Source organism: Chiloscyllium plagiosum, unplaced genomic scaffold (genome assembly GCF_037043375.1).
Source record: "Chiloscyllium plagiosum isolate Xiang-an unplaced genomic scaffold, Cpla_swu_hap1 HiC_scaffold_27, whole genome shotgun sequence".
Classification (NCBI taxonomy): domain Eukaryota; kingdom Metazoa; phylum Chordata; class Chondrichthyes; order Orectolobiformes; family Hemiscylliidae; genus Chiloscyllium; species Chiloscyllium plagiosum.
This window is the reverse complement of record NW_028270165.1, coordinates 87,538,140-87,555,075: the sequence shown is the minus strand read 5'-3', so window position 1 is coordinate 87,555,075 and position 16,936 is coordinate 87,538,140. Positions and strand designations below refer to the sequence as shown.

At 46.5% G+C, this 16,936-nt stretch overlaps 1 protein-coding gene and 1 pseudogene across 3 annotated transcripts in view; one reads left to right on the top strand and one right to left on the bottom strand.

The window, feature by feature from the left end:
- Positions 1-16,936, top strand: part of LOC122545194 (uncharacterized) — a 785,061-nt gene that overhangs the window by 363,378 nt on the left and 404,747 nt on the right. The window lies entirely within an intron of this gene.
- On the bottom strand, positions 1,385-13,788 carry LOC148144889 (uncharacterized; annotated as a pseudogene).

Here is a 16,936-nt window from a genome sequence, read left to right as displayed (position 1 = left end):
CGATTCAATAAAAAAGATGACAAGAAATACAGAATATAACTTCAGTGCTAGATTAGAATGTGAAAAATAATAGCCACAAGGCTTTTATAACAGCGAATAATGTCAGATATACACCATATGAAGCAACATATGTCTACATTTTATATCAACGTGCCAATCCCTTAGATTCTGCTCCATCCCATGAGTAACTACCCTTTTAATTCTGAACATGAGGAAAGAAGCGATCTTTTTCCACAATGCAAATTGTATATAAATAAACGTATCAAACTGAGGGGAAAAAAATTAATATACCGTTAAGAAGGACAGAGAGCATCTGACACCTGTGCAGAGTCTGCTCCTTCCCTGGATTCACTTCAGTTGCTACAAGTGATTAGTGTTTCCTCCCTCTCTCTCTCCCTCCCAGGATGAGGAATAGAAAGGGCGAAGATATTGCTTTGCTCCCACGATTTCTCCATGATGTGGAAATCCTTGTCTCTCTCCAGCTTTGACAATCGGTTGAAAGACCACTCATGTATGGAACGTGTTCCATCTATTGCTGCTGCAAATGGGGTGTTGCTATTTCAGGCTGTGTACCCGCTTAAAGCTCTTCCCACGGTCAGTTCATTGGAACACTCTCACTCAGGTATGCATACCTCAGTCTCACTGATGTTTGAAACCTTGTGAAGCAGACAGGACAGGAGAGAAATAAAAAAATTCTACTAGATTCAAAGGCCGATGATATTCCCGTGCCAATGAATTGATTGTCTCTATCAGATCTTGTTTTGAGATTTCTGGCTGTAAATCCTCCCTTTCTCGTATCCTGTAAAAGGAGATTACAGAAGACATTGCTGTCTACACAGTATAGAAATTCAAAACAGACAATTCTGGTTTCTGTGGAAAATTCTTTCTTTTCTCCTTCCCTCAAAAATGTGAATCGTAATGCTACAGTCTCCCTCCATTCTTACTCTACTGTGGCTATTATCACCCTCATTCCCGTTCTCCTAAAAATGCTGAAAAATGTTGACTAACAGATCCTGTTGAACATACTGCTGATTCGCAGAATTAACTTGCAGTTCAAAGATAAGAGGACAATAGAATTTTCATAAGATGAATACTGACACATTATTTGACCATTTGAACTAACCGTGAACTAATACATGGCAAGACAATTTATGTAAATTAGATATCCTTCTTAAAGAAAATATCATTGGATTAACTTGCTGTAAATCATGTCACTTTATTATATGTGATTGGTCTTTCTCGTAATTAAGACTACAATTTCTTAAAAAACATATAAATCATGTGCAATTTTCAAATGTAATTGTGCAACTTCATCACGGAACACAGAAGCTTCAATCTCTGTGTTACTGGATAGAATTGCGTTAAGATACCTTAATTCAATAAACTAATGAACCTTGCTTTTCGAATACACCGCATTTGTCGATTCCTTTAACCGATCTCGAACCAAGAGGCCACTCTTGAGGAGACGCAGATCTTCATTTTGGTGCTCGGACACGTATCGGCTCGGACAGATTGTGAACAGCAGTGTACGAGTTAAATGTCCTTCACTATTGAGTGTTGAGGAATTCGGCCTGCCAGACGTGATTGTTTTTAGAACGTTTGGTTTTCCTGTCAGTCAAGTGGTGTCCAACGTGACTAGTCCAGCCCGAAAGGATCGGTCTTAGCAATGGTTGAGTCTGGGGGACTTGTTAAATGTTTAAAAAGGGGAGAGATTAATTGAAGTTGAGGGTGCTTTGCTACTTACGGACAGTGGTCTTCGAAAATTGCTGAACTCTGAGGGGAGGGTTGAAATCTGAATTCCCAAGCTTTATTAATTTTTGGTTTTTAAAAAAAATTCTTTCTCCCGAGCTTCGTTGCTTTCAGAAATAAAACAAAATCAATCTCCAGAGATTGGTTATTTTCTGGTGTTATCTTTTTATTAGAAAAAAATTCGATCGCTTAAAATTCATTTATTTTCGGTTCGGGTTGTGTTAACTTTGTTAGTTTTCGGTTTAAAAAAAAACTCCGATTGCCTAAACTTCGTTTATTTTCGGGTTCGTTTCATTTGAACTTCGTTATTTTCCGGGTTGTAGCTTCGTTTATTTTGGGGTCGCGTCATTTAAACGTCGTTACTTTTCGGTTTAAAGAAACTCCGATTACCTTCGTTTATTTTCGGGTTCGCGTCGTTAAACTTCGTTACTTTTCGGGTTTTAAAAAAACTCCGATTGCCTTGATTTCGAGATGCCGTTGTTGGACTGGGGTGCACAAAGTTAAAAATCACACAACACCAGGTTATAGTCCAACAGGTTTAATTGGAAGCACTAGCTTTCGGAGCGACGCTCCTTCATCAGGTGATAGTAGAGGGCTCGATCGTAACACAAAATTTATCGCAAAAATTTGCAGTGTGATGTAACTGAAATTATACATTGAAAAATTGATTGTCTGTTAAGCCTTTCATCTGTCAGAATACAGTGATAGTTTCACTTCTTTCATGTGTAAATCACAAAACCCTTTTTTAAAAGTTGCATTCTCGGGTTAGCTGTTAACAGTGGCGATAGCTAGATAATATTTTGAAGGAGTTAGCCCCCTGTGTTCTCTGTCTATGACCTGATGTTTAGATTGATTCTAATCTAAAAAGTGATATAACAGAGTTTTACATAAATTCATACAGTTTTTGAGCTCAGAGTTCTACATGAATGTATGCAGTTTTTGAGCAAAGTGCAATGTAACTCTGCAAGTACAAATTCACCACACAAAATATATGTGTGCATGTGGGTCTTTGTCTGTCTGTGTGTGTCTGTCTGGGTTGGGAGTGTGAGAATGTGTGTGTGTGCGTGTAGTGAGTGCAGAGTGTCTTAAGACTGTGAGGGGGTGCATTGTGAGTGTGTGTGTCTATAAGGGTGTGTGTGGGCGCCTGTGGGCGCGTCTGTGTGTACCTGTGCCCGTGTGTGTTTGTGTGGGAATATATATGTGTGTGTGTGTGTGTGTGTGTGTGTAGTGCAATGGTGATCACCTGTAATGTGACATGAACCCAAGGTCCCGGTTGAGACCCTCCCTATGGGTACCGAACTTAGCTATCAGCCTCTGCTCGGCCACTTTCCTCTGCTGTCTGTCCCGAAGTCCACTTTAGAGGATGGTCACCCTAAGGTCCGAGGCTGAATGTCCTGGACCACTGAAGTGTTCCCCAACTGGGAGGGAACCCTCCTGTCTGTTGATCGTTGTGCGGTGCCCATTCATCCGTTGTCGTAGCCTTTGCTCGGTTTCCCCAATGTACCATGCCTCCAGGCATCCTTGCCTGCAACGTATAAGATAGACAACGTTGGCTGAGTCACATGAGTACCTGCCATGTACAAGGTGGGAGGTGTTCCAACGCATAATAGTGGTATCTATGTCCACAATCTGACACGTCTTGCAGCGTCCACCGTGACAGGGTTGCATGGAGTTGTCCTGAGAGCCGGGCAGTTTGCTACAAACAATGATCTGTTTGAGGTTTAGCGGTTGTTTAAAGGCAAGTAGTGGAGGTATGGGGAAGGTCTTGGTGAGGTGCTCATCCTCATTGATAATGTGTTGCAGGTCACGAAGAACATGGCGTAATTTTTCAGCCCCTGGGAAGTACAGAACAACGAAGGGTACCCTGTCAGTTGCAGCATATGTCTGTCTCCTAAGGAGGTCATTACGGTTCCTTGCTGTGCCACAGACTCCCCTACCCTGGGGAAAAGACTATCCATGCCCTTCACAAACGTCTATAAGATCACCATGCAGCCTCCGATGCTCCAGGGTAAATATTCTCAGCCTATTCAGCCTCTCCATGTAGCTCAAACCCTCAAAATCTGGCAACAGCCTTGTCAATCGTTCGAAGTATCACACATATTTCCTACAGCAGGGAGACCAGAACTGAACACAGTATTCCAAAAGTGGTCTAACCAATGCCCTGCACATCCACAACTTAACCTCCCAACTCCTGTGCTCTCTGCTCTGACCAACAAAGGCCAGCATACCAAACGCTTTCTTCACTATCCTGCCTACCTGCGACTCCAATTTCAAGGAACTATGAACCTGCAGTCCAAGGTCTCTTTGCTCTACAACACTCGTCTTAACTGTGTCAGTCCTGGCTGGATTCACTTCTCCTTATCAACAGCTCAAGGCCAGGAGCCTGGAACATTTGAGGTCCTTTTCATGTATAGAGTTGTTTTTCTTATTCCTTGACTTTTGATATGGTAGTTTACTGGCCTTGTAAGTCTGCTGTTAGGTCGGTTTACCTTTACATTTTTTTTCTGCCTGTCTCCAAAGTCAGGCCCTTATTTCTTTGTTTCCCTGTGCTTTTCTAGATTTCACAATCAATGTTAATTTTCCATTACACCAGCTGGGTACCTTTTAAATGCTGTAATTGTACCAGCCGCCACCACTTCCTCTGGCAGCTCATTCCTTACACGCATCATCCTCTGAATATAGGAGTTGCCTCTTCGGTTCATTTTAAATTTCAGTTAATTCATTCCCTTTTGTTACAATGCGGCACACATTCAGACACACCATGTATCGTTTCAGTTTTTGTGACATTAGTATCCAGTTTCGATTGTTGGTCCATTGGTGACGCTGTTGCTTGGTGACAGTGCGGCTCTCCCGGCCCCGCCCATCCCTCCGTGCAGACGTCACGCGGGGGCGAAGGCGGTTGGGAGGAGAAGTCGCTCGAGCGAGGAAGCGGCGGGGGGGCGGCCGTTAGGAAAATGGCGCTGCGCGGCCCGGGGCAGACACCTGTCACTAACCTTGTACTTGTACTTTTTATCGTCACTGATTTTTTTTAAATCCTTGTACTTTTCACCCTTGCGGACTAATCTAATTTATAGATTAAGGTGTAGGTTATGTTGGATTAGCTATGCTAAACTACCCATAGTGCCCCGGGATGGGCAGGCTGTGGTGGATTGGTCATGTTAAATTACCCATAGTGCCCTGGGATGTGCAGGTTAGGGTGGATGAGCCATGGGAAATACAGGGTAAAAACAAGGACTGCAGATGCTGGAAACCAGATTCTTGATTAGAGTGGTGCTGGAAAAGCACAGCAGTGCAGGCAGCATCCGAGGAGCAGGAAAATGGACGTTTCAGGTAAAAGCCCTTCATCAGGAATAGAGGCAGAGTGCCTGCAGGGTGGAGAGACAATTGAGAGGAGGGTGAGGATGGGGGTGGTGGGAAAGTAGCATAGAGTCCAATAGGTGAATGGGGGTGGGGATGGAGGGGATAGGACAGGGAGGAGAGTGGGGGAAGGTAGCAAAGAGTATGATGGGTGATTGGGGGTGGGGATGAAGGTGATAGGTCAGAGAGAAGGGGGGAGTGGATGGGTGGAAAGGAAGATAGGCAAGTAAGACATGTCATGGGGACAGTGCTGAGCTGGAAGTTTGGAGCTGGGGTGAGGTGGGGGAAGGGGAAATACAGAGTGAGGGGATGGATATGAGTGGGACACTCTTCAGAGGGCCAGTGTGGAATAGATAGGCCGAATGGCCTGCTTCCACATTGTTGGGATTCTATTGACTCTCCCCAAAAAGGAGCATTTTATCGGCATCTATCTTATCAAGCCCTTTTCAGAATTCTATTGGTTTCAATAAGATCATAGAGGTATACAGCACAGAAACAGACCCTTCGGTCCAACTTGTCCATGGTGACCAGGATTCCCAAACTAAACCAGTCCCACTTGCCTGCATTTGTCCCATAATCCTCTAAACGTTTCTATTCATGTACCCATCCGAATGTCGTTTAAATGTTGTAACTGTACCTGCATCTACCACTTCCTCAGCAAATTCATTCCACACACAAACCACCCTCTGTCATAACAGTGCCCCTCCGGTTCCTTTTAAATCTCTCTCCCCTCACCTTGAAAGAATATGCCCCCTAGTTTTGAGCTCCCCTACACGAAGGAAGAGCCCTTTGCTATTTACCAAACTTCACTCCTTATGATTTTATAAATCTCGATGAGGTCACCCCTCAACCTCCTTGTGCTCAGTGAAAGATGTCCCGGCCTCTCCTTATAACTCAAACCTTCCAGTCCTGGCAATGTCCTAGTAAATCTTTACCGAACCCTCTCTAATAGTCTTCTTCGTATTACAGGGCCACCCGAACTGTACCCAGTACTCTAAACCACCCTGTCTACCAGTGATACAACTTTCAAAGAACTACGTACCTAAACCCCACCTCCCCATGTCTCGGGTTTGGAGAGATACGGGCCGGGTGCTGGCAGGTGGGACTAGATTGGGTTGGGATATCTGGTCGGCGTGGATAGGTTGGACCAAAGGGTCTGTTTCCATGCTGTATATCTCTATGACTCTATGTCTCTCTCTTTTACAACATGACCCAGGGTCCTACAATTAACTGTACACATCCTGCCCTTTGTTTTAGTAAAACAGAAAGCCTTGCGTTCATACCTGTCTCATACACACATACTCCCACACTCTCACAGACTTATACTCCAACACACTTTCACTTTACCAAGCATGCACACACTCTTACATGCACACTCACGCACAAACTCACATGCACACAACCACAGCAATCTCGGTTTGTTCAATATATCCTATCAGTTGCATGACACGGTGATCTTTTGCTCTAAAATGTAATGTCTTTGATCCTGCTTCACAGCTACCCAATGAAGGAGCAGCACTCCAAAAGCTGGTGCTTTCAAATAAACCTGGTGTTGTGTGAGTTTTTAAATTTTATCCACCCTAGTCCAAAACTGGCACCTCCACATCTAGTGAACACAGTCCCAGCGCTGCCAGGAAACTTTACAATGCTGATGAAATGACGTAGTACCTGCACTCCTGAAAAATTTACAATTTCTAACGATACTAGCTACTCATTCACTGCTCGATCTGAAACACAACATTGGAAACTCAGTGCAGGAGGCTGAAAGAAATGAGCAGCTTTAAAAAAAAAACCTCTTGGAGCTCAAAACTTTCATTGAGAGTCTGAGCCTAGCAGTAAGTTCAGGTAACCTTAATTGCAATCCAGCTTTGTTACAGCTTCAGATCCCCCCCAGCAAAAAAGCAGAGAAAAAGTAGCTACTTTTCAAACAGCTCAAGACCAAAGTGCATGCACATCCCCCCACAACCACACTTTCCTTAGTATTGGTCACACCGAGTTGTCCCTTTGTAGTTGGATCCTTGGTACAGCCTTAACCTGTGGAAGTATTGCCTCACTCAGTAATTTCAACCTGTATCCAAGTAAGTTGGATGGGCAGTGTCGAGTCAACCACACTACTGTGGGTCTGGAGTCACGTGTAGGCCAGCCTGGGTAAAGAATGCAGCTGGAACGACTGAGTGAATCCTTTTCCACAACGGCAGTTTCCTCCCCTAAAAAGGATGTGAGTGAATCAGATGGGGGTTTTCTCCACCCACCCACCCCCAACAAAAAATGGTTTCATCATTAGATTCTGAACTCCAGTTTCTGACCAAATTCCAATTCCGCCATCTGCTGCGGCTGAATTCGAACCCAGCAGCCCCGAAACTGGGTTGACAGTCCAGTCGATAATGGCACTCGGCCGTCGCCACTTCAGTGCGTCCACAGTTGGGAGGAGCAGGTGAACGGCCTCTCCCTGGTGTGGAGACACTGGTGGGTCAGCAGCTTAAATCGAGCAGGTGAACCCCGTCCTGCACTCGGGGCCCCGAAGGGCCTCTCCCCCTTGTGGAGCCGCTAGTGCCTCTGCAGGTGGCTCACCTGACTGAACCCTCCCCAAACTCTGAGCAGCTGAAAGGCCTCTCCCCCGTGTGGATCTGCCGGTGGGTCAGCAGGGTGGAGGCCTGGGTAAAGGCCTTCCTGCACTGGGGGCAGCTGAACGGCCTCTCTCCCGTGTGGATTCGCCGGTGCGTCAGTAGGTTGGAGGAATTGCGAAAGGCCTTCCCGCACTCTGTGCAGGGGAACGGCCTCTCCCCCAAGTGGATCCGCCGGTGCCTCAGCAGGGTGGAGGCCTGGGTAAAGGCCTTCCTGCACTGGGGGCAGCTGAACGGCCTCACCCCGTGTGGACCCGCTGGTGGGTCAGCAGGGCTGAGGAATCACGAAAAGCCTTCCCGCACACAGGGCAGCTGAAGGGCCTCTCCCCCGTGTGAATCCGCCGGTGGGTCTGAAGGTTGGAGGAATTGCTGAAGGCCTTCCCGCACTCGGGGCAGCTGAAGGGCCTCTCCCCCGTGTGGACCCGCTGGTGGGTCAGTAGGTTGGAGGAATTACTGAAGGCCTTCCTGCACTCGGGGCAGCTGAAGGGCCTCATCCCGTGTGGACCCGCTGGTGGGTCAGCAGTGCGGAGGAATCACGAAAAGCCTTCCCGCACACGGGGCAGCTGAATGGCCTCTCCCCCGTGTGGACCCGCTGGTGGGTCAGTAGGTTGGAGGAATTACTGAAGGCCTTCCTGCACTCGGGGCAGCTGAAGGGCCTCACCCCGTGTGGACCCGCTGGTGGGTCAGCAGGGCTGAGAAATCACGAAAAGCCTTCCCGCACACGGGGCAGCTGAAGGGCCTCTCCCCCGTGTGAATCCGCCGGTGGGTCTGAAGGTTGGAGGAATTGCTGAAGGCCTTCCCGCACTCGGGGCAGCTGAAGAGCCTCTCCCCTGTGTGGATCCGCCGGTGCCTCAGCAGGGTGGAGGAATTACTGAAGGCCTTCCTGCACTCGGGGCAGCTGAAGGGCCTCTCCCCTGTGTGGATCCCGGTGGGTCAGCAGTGCGGAGGAATCACGAAAAACCTTCCCGCAATCGGGGCAGCTGAAGGGCCTCTCTCCCTGTGTGGACTCGCTGGTGGGTCAGCAGGTTGGAGGAATCGCTGAAGCCTTTCCCGCAGACATAGCAGAAGAACGGCTTCTCCCCGGTGTGGCTGCGCCGATGAGTCTCCAGGACAGACGGGACATGGAAACCTTTCCCACAGTCGCCACACTTCCACGGTTTCTCTACGAGGCAGGATTCCTCGGGTTTCTCCATGGCCAACGCTTCAGCCACACACAAACACCGTGAATTTTATTTTTAGATTAGATTAGTTGCAGTGTGGAAACAGGCCCTTCGGCCCAACAAGTCCACACCGACCCACCGAAGCGCAACCCACCCATTCCCCTACATTTACCCCTTTACCTAACACTACGGGCAATTTAGCATGGCTAATTCACCTGACCTGCACATCTTTGGACTGTGGGAGGAAACCGGAGGACCCGGAGGAAACCCACGCAGACACGGGGAGAATGTGCAAACTCCACACGGTCAGCCGCCAGAGTCGGGAAATGAACCCTGGTCTCTGGCGCTGTGAGGCAGCAGTGCTAACCATTATGCCACCGTGCCGCCTCTCCCCCGTGTGGATCCGCCGGTGGGTCAGCAGGGCTGAGGAATCACGAAAAGCCTTCCCGCACACAGGGCAGCTGAAGGGCCTCTCCCCCGTGTGAATCCGCCCAGTTTCTTTTTCCAGGCCGTATAAATGCTTCAAGCTCCACACTCAGTGAACTGCAACAGTAGGGTCTCTCATCCAGTCCCACTGATGCTGAAAACGTACTCAAACCGGAACCAAAAAGCTTTGCTCCTTCTTACAGAATCATAGTTGGAAAATTGTTGTCGTCCCGATGGAGTCAGTGACTGTCAGACATTGATGTCAAAGTGAGGACTGCAGACATTGGAGAGCCCTTTATCTGTTGATTTTGAAACTTCTGTCTTCAGATCGTCCAATACTCTGTTAAAAAGAGATTACAAAAGTGATCATTGTCAGTGCAGGGTAGAAATTCAGAACAAGGAATTCTACTTTCTGTGGAATATTCTTTTCTTTTGTTATTCCACAAAATTAAAAGCACCATCCCACTCTCTCTCTTCCCGTCTGTTCTCACTCCGCTCGAACTAACTCCCCTGAAGATGCTGATTCAGGATCTTACAGGGGCAGAAAAGAAAAAATGTCAAGGCAAATCCACCTGAAAGTGAATATCTTTCACAACACTGGGATACTGCTGAGAGCGAGAAGATCTACCCCACAGGTCCCTATTAAATTATTCCCCTCTCAGCTCAAATATATGCCCTCTAGTTCTGGACTCCCATACCCAGGGGAAAAGACCTTGGATATTCCCCCAATCCATGCCCCTTATGAACATCCATCAGACAATAGGCAATAGGTGCAGGAGTAGGCCATTCTGCCCTTTGAGCCAGCACCATCATGGCTGATCATCCGCAATCAGTATCCTGTTCCTGCCTTATCCCCATAACCTTGGATTCTACGATCCTTAAGAGCTCTATCCAATTCTTTCTTGAAAGTATCCAGAGACTTGGCCTCCACAGCCTTCTGGGGCAGAGCATTCCATACACTCCGTTCTAAGTGGCCTACCCTTTGTTGTTAAACTGTGTCCTCTGATTCAGGACTCGCCCATCAGCGGAAACATGCTTCCTGCCTTCAGAGTGTCCAATCCTTTAATAATCTTGTACATCTCAATCAGATCCCCTCTCAGCCTTCCAAACTCAAGCGTACGCAAGCCCAGTCGCTCCAATCTTTCAGCGTAAGATAGTCCCGCCATTCTGGGAATTGACCTTGTGAACCTATGCTGCATTCCCTCAATAGCCAGAATGTCTTTCCTCAAATTTGGAGACCAAAACTGCGCACAATATTCCAGGTGCAGTCTCACAAGGGCCCTACACAGCTGCAGAAGGACCTCTTTGCTTCTCTACTCAATTCCTCTTGTTATGAAGGCCAGCATGCTATTCGCTTACTTCACTGCCTGCTGTACCTGCATGCTTACTTTCATTGACTGATGTACAAGAACACCTAGATCTCCTTTACCTAACTTGACTCCATTTAGGTAGTAATCTGCCTTCCTGTTCTTGCCACCAAAGTGGATAACCACACATTTATCCACATTCAACAGCATCTGCCATGCATCTGTCCACCCACCTAGCCTATCCAGGTCACCCTGTATTCTCCTAACATCCTCCTCACATTTCACCCTGCCACCCAGCTTTGTGTCATCAGCAAATTTGCTAATATTACTTTTAATACCTTCATCTATATCATTAATGTACATTGTAAAAAGCTGCAGTCCCAGCACTGATCCCTGCGGCACACCACTGGTCACTGCCTGCTATTATTCTTACTTTCATTATCACTATTCTTTGTTTCCTGTCAGCCAACCAATTTTCAATCCATGTCAGTATTTTGCCCTTAATACCATATGCCCTAATTTTGCTCACTAACCTCCTATGTGGGACTTTGTCAAAGACTTTCTGAAAGTCCAGGTATACTACATGCACTGGATCTCCCTTGTCCCTCTTCAGAGTTACATCCTCAACAAATTCCAGAAGATTAGTCAAGCATGATTTCTCCTTCATAAATCCACACCAACTCTGACCTATCCTGTTACTGCTATCCAGATGTGTTGTAATTTCATCCTTTATAATTGACTCCAGCATTTTTCCCACCACTGAGGTCAGACTAACTGGTCTATAATTCTGTTTTCTCTCTCCCTCCCTTCTTAAAAAGTGGGACAACATTAGCCACCCTCCAATCTGCAGGAACTGATCCTGAATTTATAGAATATTGGAAAATGATCACCAATGCATCCACGATTTTTCCCAATCTACCTGCATGTTGAAATCCCCCATAACAACTGTACTAATATCTTTGCGAAGGCCAATTTCAGCTCCTTATTCAACTTACACACTACATCCAGGCTACTGTTTGGGGGCCTGTAGATAACTCCCGTTGGGGTCTTTCTACCCTTAGAATTTCTCAGTTCTTGCCATACTGACTCTACATCCCCTGATTCTAGGTCCCCCCCGTGCAAGGGACTGAATATCATTCCTTACCAACAGGGCTACTCCACCCCCTCTGTCAGTTAGTCTGTCCTTATGATAGCACGTATACCCTCGAATATTCATTTCCCAGGCTCTGTCCACTTGAAGCTACATCTCAGTTATCACCACATTATCGTAACTGCCAATTTCCAAATGAGCCTCAAGCTCATCCACTTTATTTCTAATGCTTCGTGCATTCATATTTAATATTTTTAATTTGTTACTCCCCTCACCCTTCCTATCAATCCCTATTTCACTTGACCTTACGGCATGATCCTTTTCTTTTGAGTTTTCTGCTCCATTGATTCCATTGTCTTTCTTGACTTCTCTTGTTCTAACTTTCTTCTTAAACTTCCAGTTTGTCTCCTCTACCGCCCCCCCCACCCCCACCCTACTATTTCATTTAAACGCAGCTGTGTTGCAGTGGCAAACCTACCTGCCAGAATGCTGGTCCCCTACCTATTAATGCGCAACCCGTCCCTCTTGTATAATTTATCCTTACCGCTAAAGATCAGCCTCTCATGCTCGAGGGAAAATATCTCTGGCCTATTCAGCCTCCCCCTGTAGCTCAAACCCTCCAACCCTGGCAACAGCCTTGTAAATCTTTTCCAACTCCTGTCAAAGTTTCACAACATCTTTCCTCTAGCAGAGAGACCAGGACTGAATGCAGTATTCCGAAAATGGTCTCACCAATGTCCTGTACAGCTGCAACATGACCTCCCAACCCCTATACTCAATGCTCTGACCAATAAAGGAAAGCATCCCAAATGCTTTCTTCACTATGTTCCTGAGACTCCGCTCTCAAGAAACTATGAATCTGCACTCCAAGGTCTCTTCGTTCTACAACTTAACATTTGTATAAGTACATGAATAGGAAAGGTTCGGAGGGATATGGCCCAATCTAGGTGGGACTAGCTTAGTTTCTGAATATAGTCAGCATGGACTAGTTGGACTGAAGGGTCTGTTTCTGTGCTGTCTGACTAACTATTCTGTATTGGTCTTGAAACCATTTTCTTGCCTTTTCCCACAAACATCCACTTCTTCGTTGTTCCCAAATCAGATGAGTTCAGCCTTGAATATATTCAATGATCCTCTAACTGCAGGGAGACATCCCCACTTCTGAACTCAATTCCTCTTGCTAATATATCACTTGCCTTGCTGACTGCTTGCTGCACCTGTCTGACAACTGGCAGTGACTGGTGTAGGAGGACGCTGAGGCCCCTTTGCACATCCACACATCATTCCTGATGAAGGGCTGGTGCCTGAAACATCAACTCTCCTGCTCCTCGGATGCTGTCTGACCTGCTGTGCTTTTCCAGCACCACACTTTTCGACTCTGATCTCCAGCATCGGAAATTCACCTCCTTTCTGCTTTTTTTTCCACAACAAAGGCTGTAACTTTACATTGTGGCACTCCATTTGCCATGTGTTTGCCAACTGTGGTCTTCTCCACATCGTGGAGACTGAACATAAACTTGGAGAATGGTTCGCCGAGCATCGCAGCTGGGTCCGCAGAAGCCGACTGAACCTCCCAGTCACCACCCATTTTAATTCCCCTTCCCAATATGACCATCTTTGGCCTCTTCCATTGCCACAACAAAGCAAACTGCAAATTGGAGGAACAACACCTCATCTTGTGCCTGGGCAGCCTGCAGCCCTGAGGATCAACATTGAGTTCTCCAATTTCAAATCACCTCCCTTAACCACTCTGGAAAAAGGTGGTGAGAAAAGAGAGTACCGTGCTCAGAGATGTTGGACAGGGGAAGGGCATTGCAGTCTGGGGTGAAGCTCAATCTTCATTCAGAGAGAGAGAGGAGAGCAATAGCAGCTTCAGAAGCTCATGGTCCAACTTCTGCAGTTAGACAATGGGGGGGCTCTGATAGGCAGGAGGACAATTCGAACTCTGGACTCCTCCCGTGGGTTAAACTTGTATGTCTGATGATCTTGCTCTATGGGTTATTGACTGTGTACATTATGCAACTCACGGTGGTGCCCGTTCGGTCGCCCTCTTTCTCCTGACAGCTTGGTGGCATCCCCGCCTCCAACAACGAGCTCAAAGGGTTAGCGGCCAGTGTCTTATTTGTCAGGAACATAACCCTGGAAAAGGCTTGCCTTGCACTCCGGGTAGAACTCCCTTGCCGGAGGGTCCCTTTGAGACACTTCAACTGGACTTCATTGAGTTGCAGAAATGTCAGTGCTATAAATATGTTTAGCTTATTGTTGATGTTTTTTCTAAGTGGATTGAAGCCTACCCTTCCCCTAACACTGCTGCTGAGACTGTGAAGATTTTGCTTAAGGAAATTATTCCCTGCTTCGGTATACCTGCGTGCATTAGCTTGGACAATGGATCGCACTTTGTTGGTAATAGTAATGAAGAACTCTTGATGAAGTACAGATTTGAGACGGCCCAAGGAATTCCTTATGAACTCAACTTGCAAGCCTCTCTTGGTTCATCCCGGAGACCGTACCTTTGGTAGTCTGGAATTTTACAAAAACTCTTGCAGACAGTTTTAGTTTAATTTTAATCATCCCTTTCCTTTACTAATAGCATCACTGTTACAACATAACCCTGATACCTATAAGCCAGGCTAACTGGATTCTAATAACCCAGGAGAGTAGGACATTGTTCTTCCTTCAAGAGCCCTGGCAGGCTACTCTGTTGTACTATCAAAAACAGACTACCTTTATAGCTGAAAACGTGTTGCTGGAAAAGTGCAGCAGGTCAGGCAGCATCCAAGGAGCAGGAGAATCGACGTTTCGGGCATGAGCTCCTGCTCCTTGGATGCTGCCTGACCTCCTGCGCTTTTCCAGCAACACATTTTCAGCTCTGATTTCCAGTCCTTACTTTCTCCTAGAAGACTACCTTTATACACAAGTTTACAAAGGCTATACTGTCACAAACACAAAAAGTTAACAAAAGCACTGCATGTTCTGAACTAGACAGGTAATAGTGAAGGACAAGAATTCAAGGGAGAAGTCAATTTGTAGCGAGTTTCATTTTGAGGTCAGAATCAAACATTGTTATTAATTTCACAAAGGAACAGCCATGAATGTTATCACTCGGTGTCCTGTTTATACAGATTTACTGATGTTCAGGCAAACGTTCTTCATTATCTTACACTCCCTGCCTATTTTCTATTGTGCAGCAAATGTGTTGTATAATTCAAAATTAAACATTTTAGTCAAAATGCTTAAGGACAATGAGCCCTCCTACAGTACTGTATGAGCCCTCCTGCCACCTGTTTGCTGATGTCTTTTAACTCTACTGCAGGATCGTATGAGAATTGCTTCAATGGAACCAGCTATGGGTGTGTATGTTCCACATAACATCTCCTGCCCATTTGAGACTTGTCTCACCCACTCCTGTAAGACAAAGGGGCCATATACCTCCTGCCCGTATAGACAAACAGCTTGCGTTCCACTGGCTGGGATACAGCAGGCCTTATGCGGCATAAGTAACCATACCCATCTCCATGTACGGAATCCTTCCCTTGCGCAACATAACTTCCCAACTCATCTACTCAATTAAAGGATGGAGAAAGTTTTCAAAACCCACAAAAGACACTGGAGAAAGAATGGAGGAACTTTTGTGGGTCAGCTTGGACATCAGGGCGGGGGGATGGGAATGAGGGAAGGAAGCTGAATGTGCTGGAGCCAAGGTGGAGGAAGAACAGAGGATGCATAACCGGCTTGAAGCTGCAATGAGGAATATTGCATGTGCTGTACTTGTACCTGTTGCAGTTACTGGTGGGAATCGGGTGCATTTTAAACATAAAAACAGAAAAAATGTCCACCCCCTTTCCAATCTCTATCCTTCAATCCCTCTTCACTGGGGTAATTAAGAAACCTACCTGAGTTTGCGGAAACTGCTCCCTCCCTGAATTCACTCCAGTTGCAACAAAAGAAGAGACTTCTCCGCCTCTCGTCTCTCCGGCCCTCCCAGGATGAGGAGTTGCCCAGAGGGAGGGAGTGTCACTCAAACTGACAGGGCCACTTCTGTCTTGTGACGCCATTAAAGGGGCGGGGCGAGGTGGACAGCAGGCCACCTCACTGCACCTGTGCGGCCCGGCGGCAGAAGGGGAGGAGAATCCCTTCCCTTCAGGGAATTCCCACAGTGTGGAAGCAGGCTACTCTGACCCACGAGTCCACACTGACCTTCCCAAGGGTAACCCACCCACACCCATTCCCCCATCGCTCTACATTTAACCCTGAGTAAGACACCTAACCTGCACACCCCTGGATATTATGCGGAATTTAGCATAACCAATACACCCTAACCTACACATACCTGGGCACTATGGGTAATTTAGCATGACCAATCCACCCTAACCTGCACATCCCTGGGCACTATGGGTAATTTAGCATAACCAATACACCCTAACCTACACATACCTGGGCACTATGGGTAATTTAGCATGACCAATCCACCCTAACCTGCACATCCCTGGGCACTATGGGTAATTTAGCATGACCAATCCACCCTAACCTGCACATCCCTGGGCACTATGGGTAATTTAGCATGACCAATCTACCCTAACCTGCACATCCCTGGGCACTATGGGTAATTTAGCAATCAATCCACCCTAACCTACGCATACCTGGGCACTATGGGTAACTTAGCATGATTAATTCACCCTAACCTGCACATCCCTGGGCATTATGGGTAATTTAGCATGACCAACTATGAGTGATTTGGCATGACCAATCCACCCTAACTTGCACATCCCTGGGCACTATGGGTAATTTAGCAGGGTCAACCCACTCTAATCTGGACAAAGTTAAATATCACAAAACACCACGTTTTGTCCAACAGGTTTCTTTGGAACCAGCAGCTTTCGGAGTGCTGCTCCTCCATCAGGTGGTTGTGGAGAATAATATCACAAACACAGAATTTATAGCAAAACATTTCAGTGTCCTGCCACTGAAATGATATATTGAACAAACCTGGATTGTTAAATTTTGCATCTTTTCAAATGGGTTGCAGGTATCATTACTGTGTAAATCCCACATCTTCTGTCTGTCACCTTCTCAAGATAACTCAAGGTTTTATAGCAAAATGTGACATCTCAGCTCAGACAATGCATTGAAGGTGTGAGGTCAGAGTCTTCTGTGTCCCAATCTTGAGTCAGTCTGATTCTATTTCCAAAACAAAATTCACAAAATATTACATGTATTGACTGC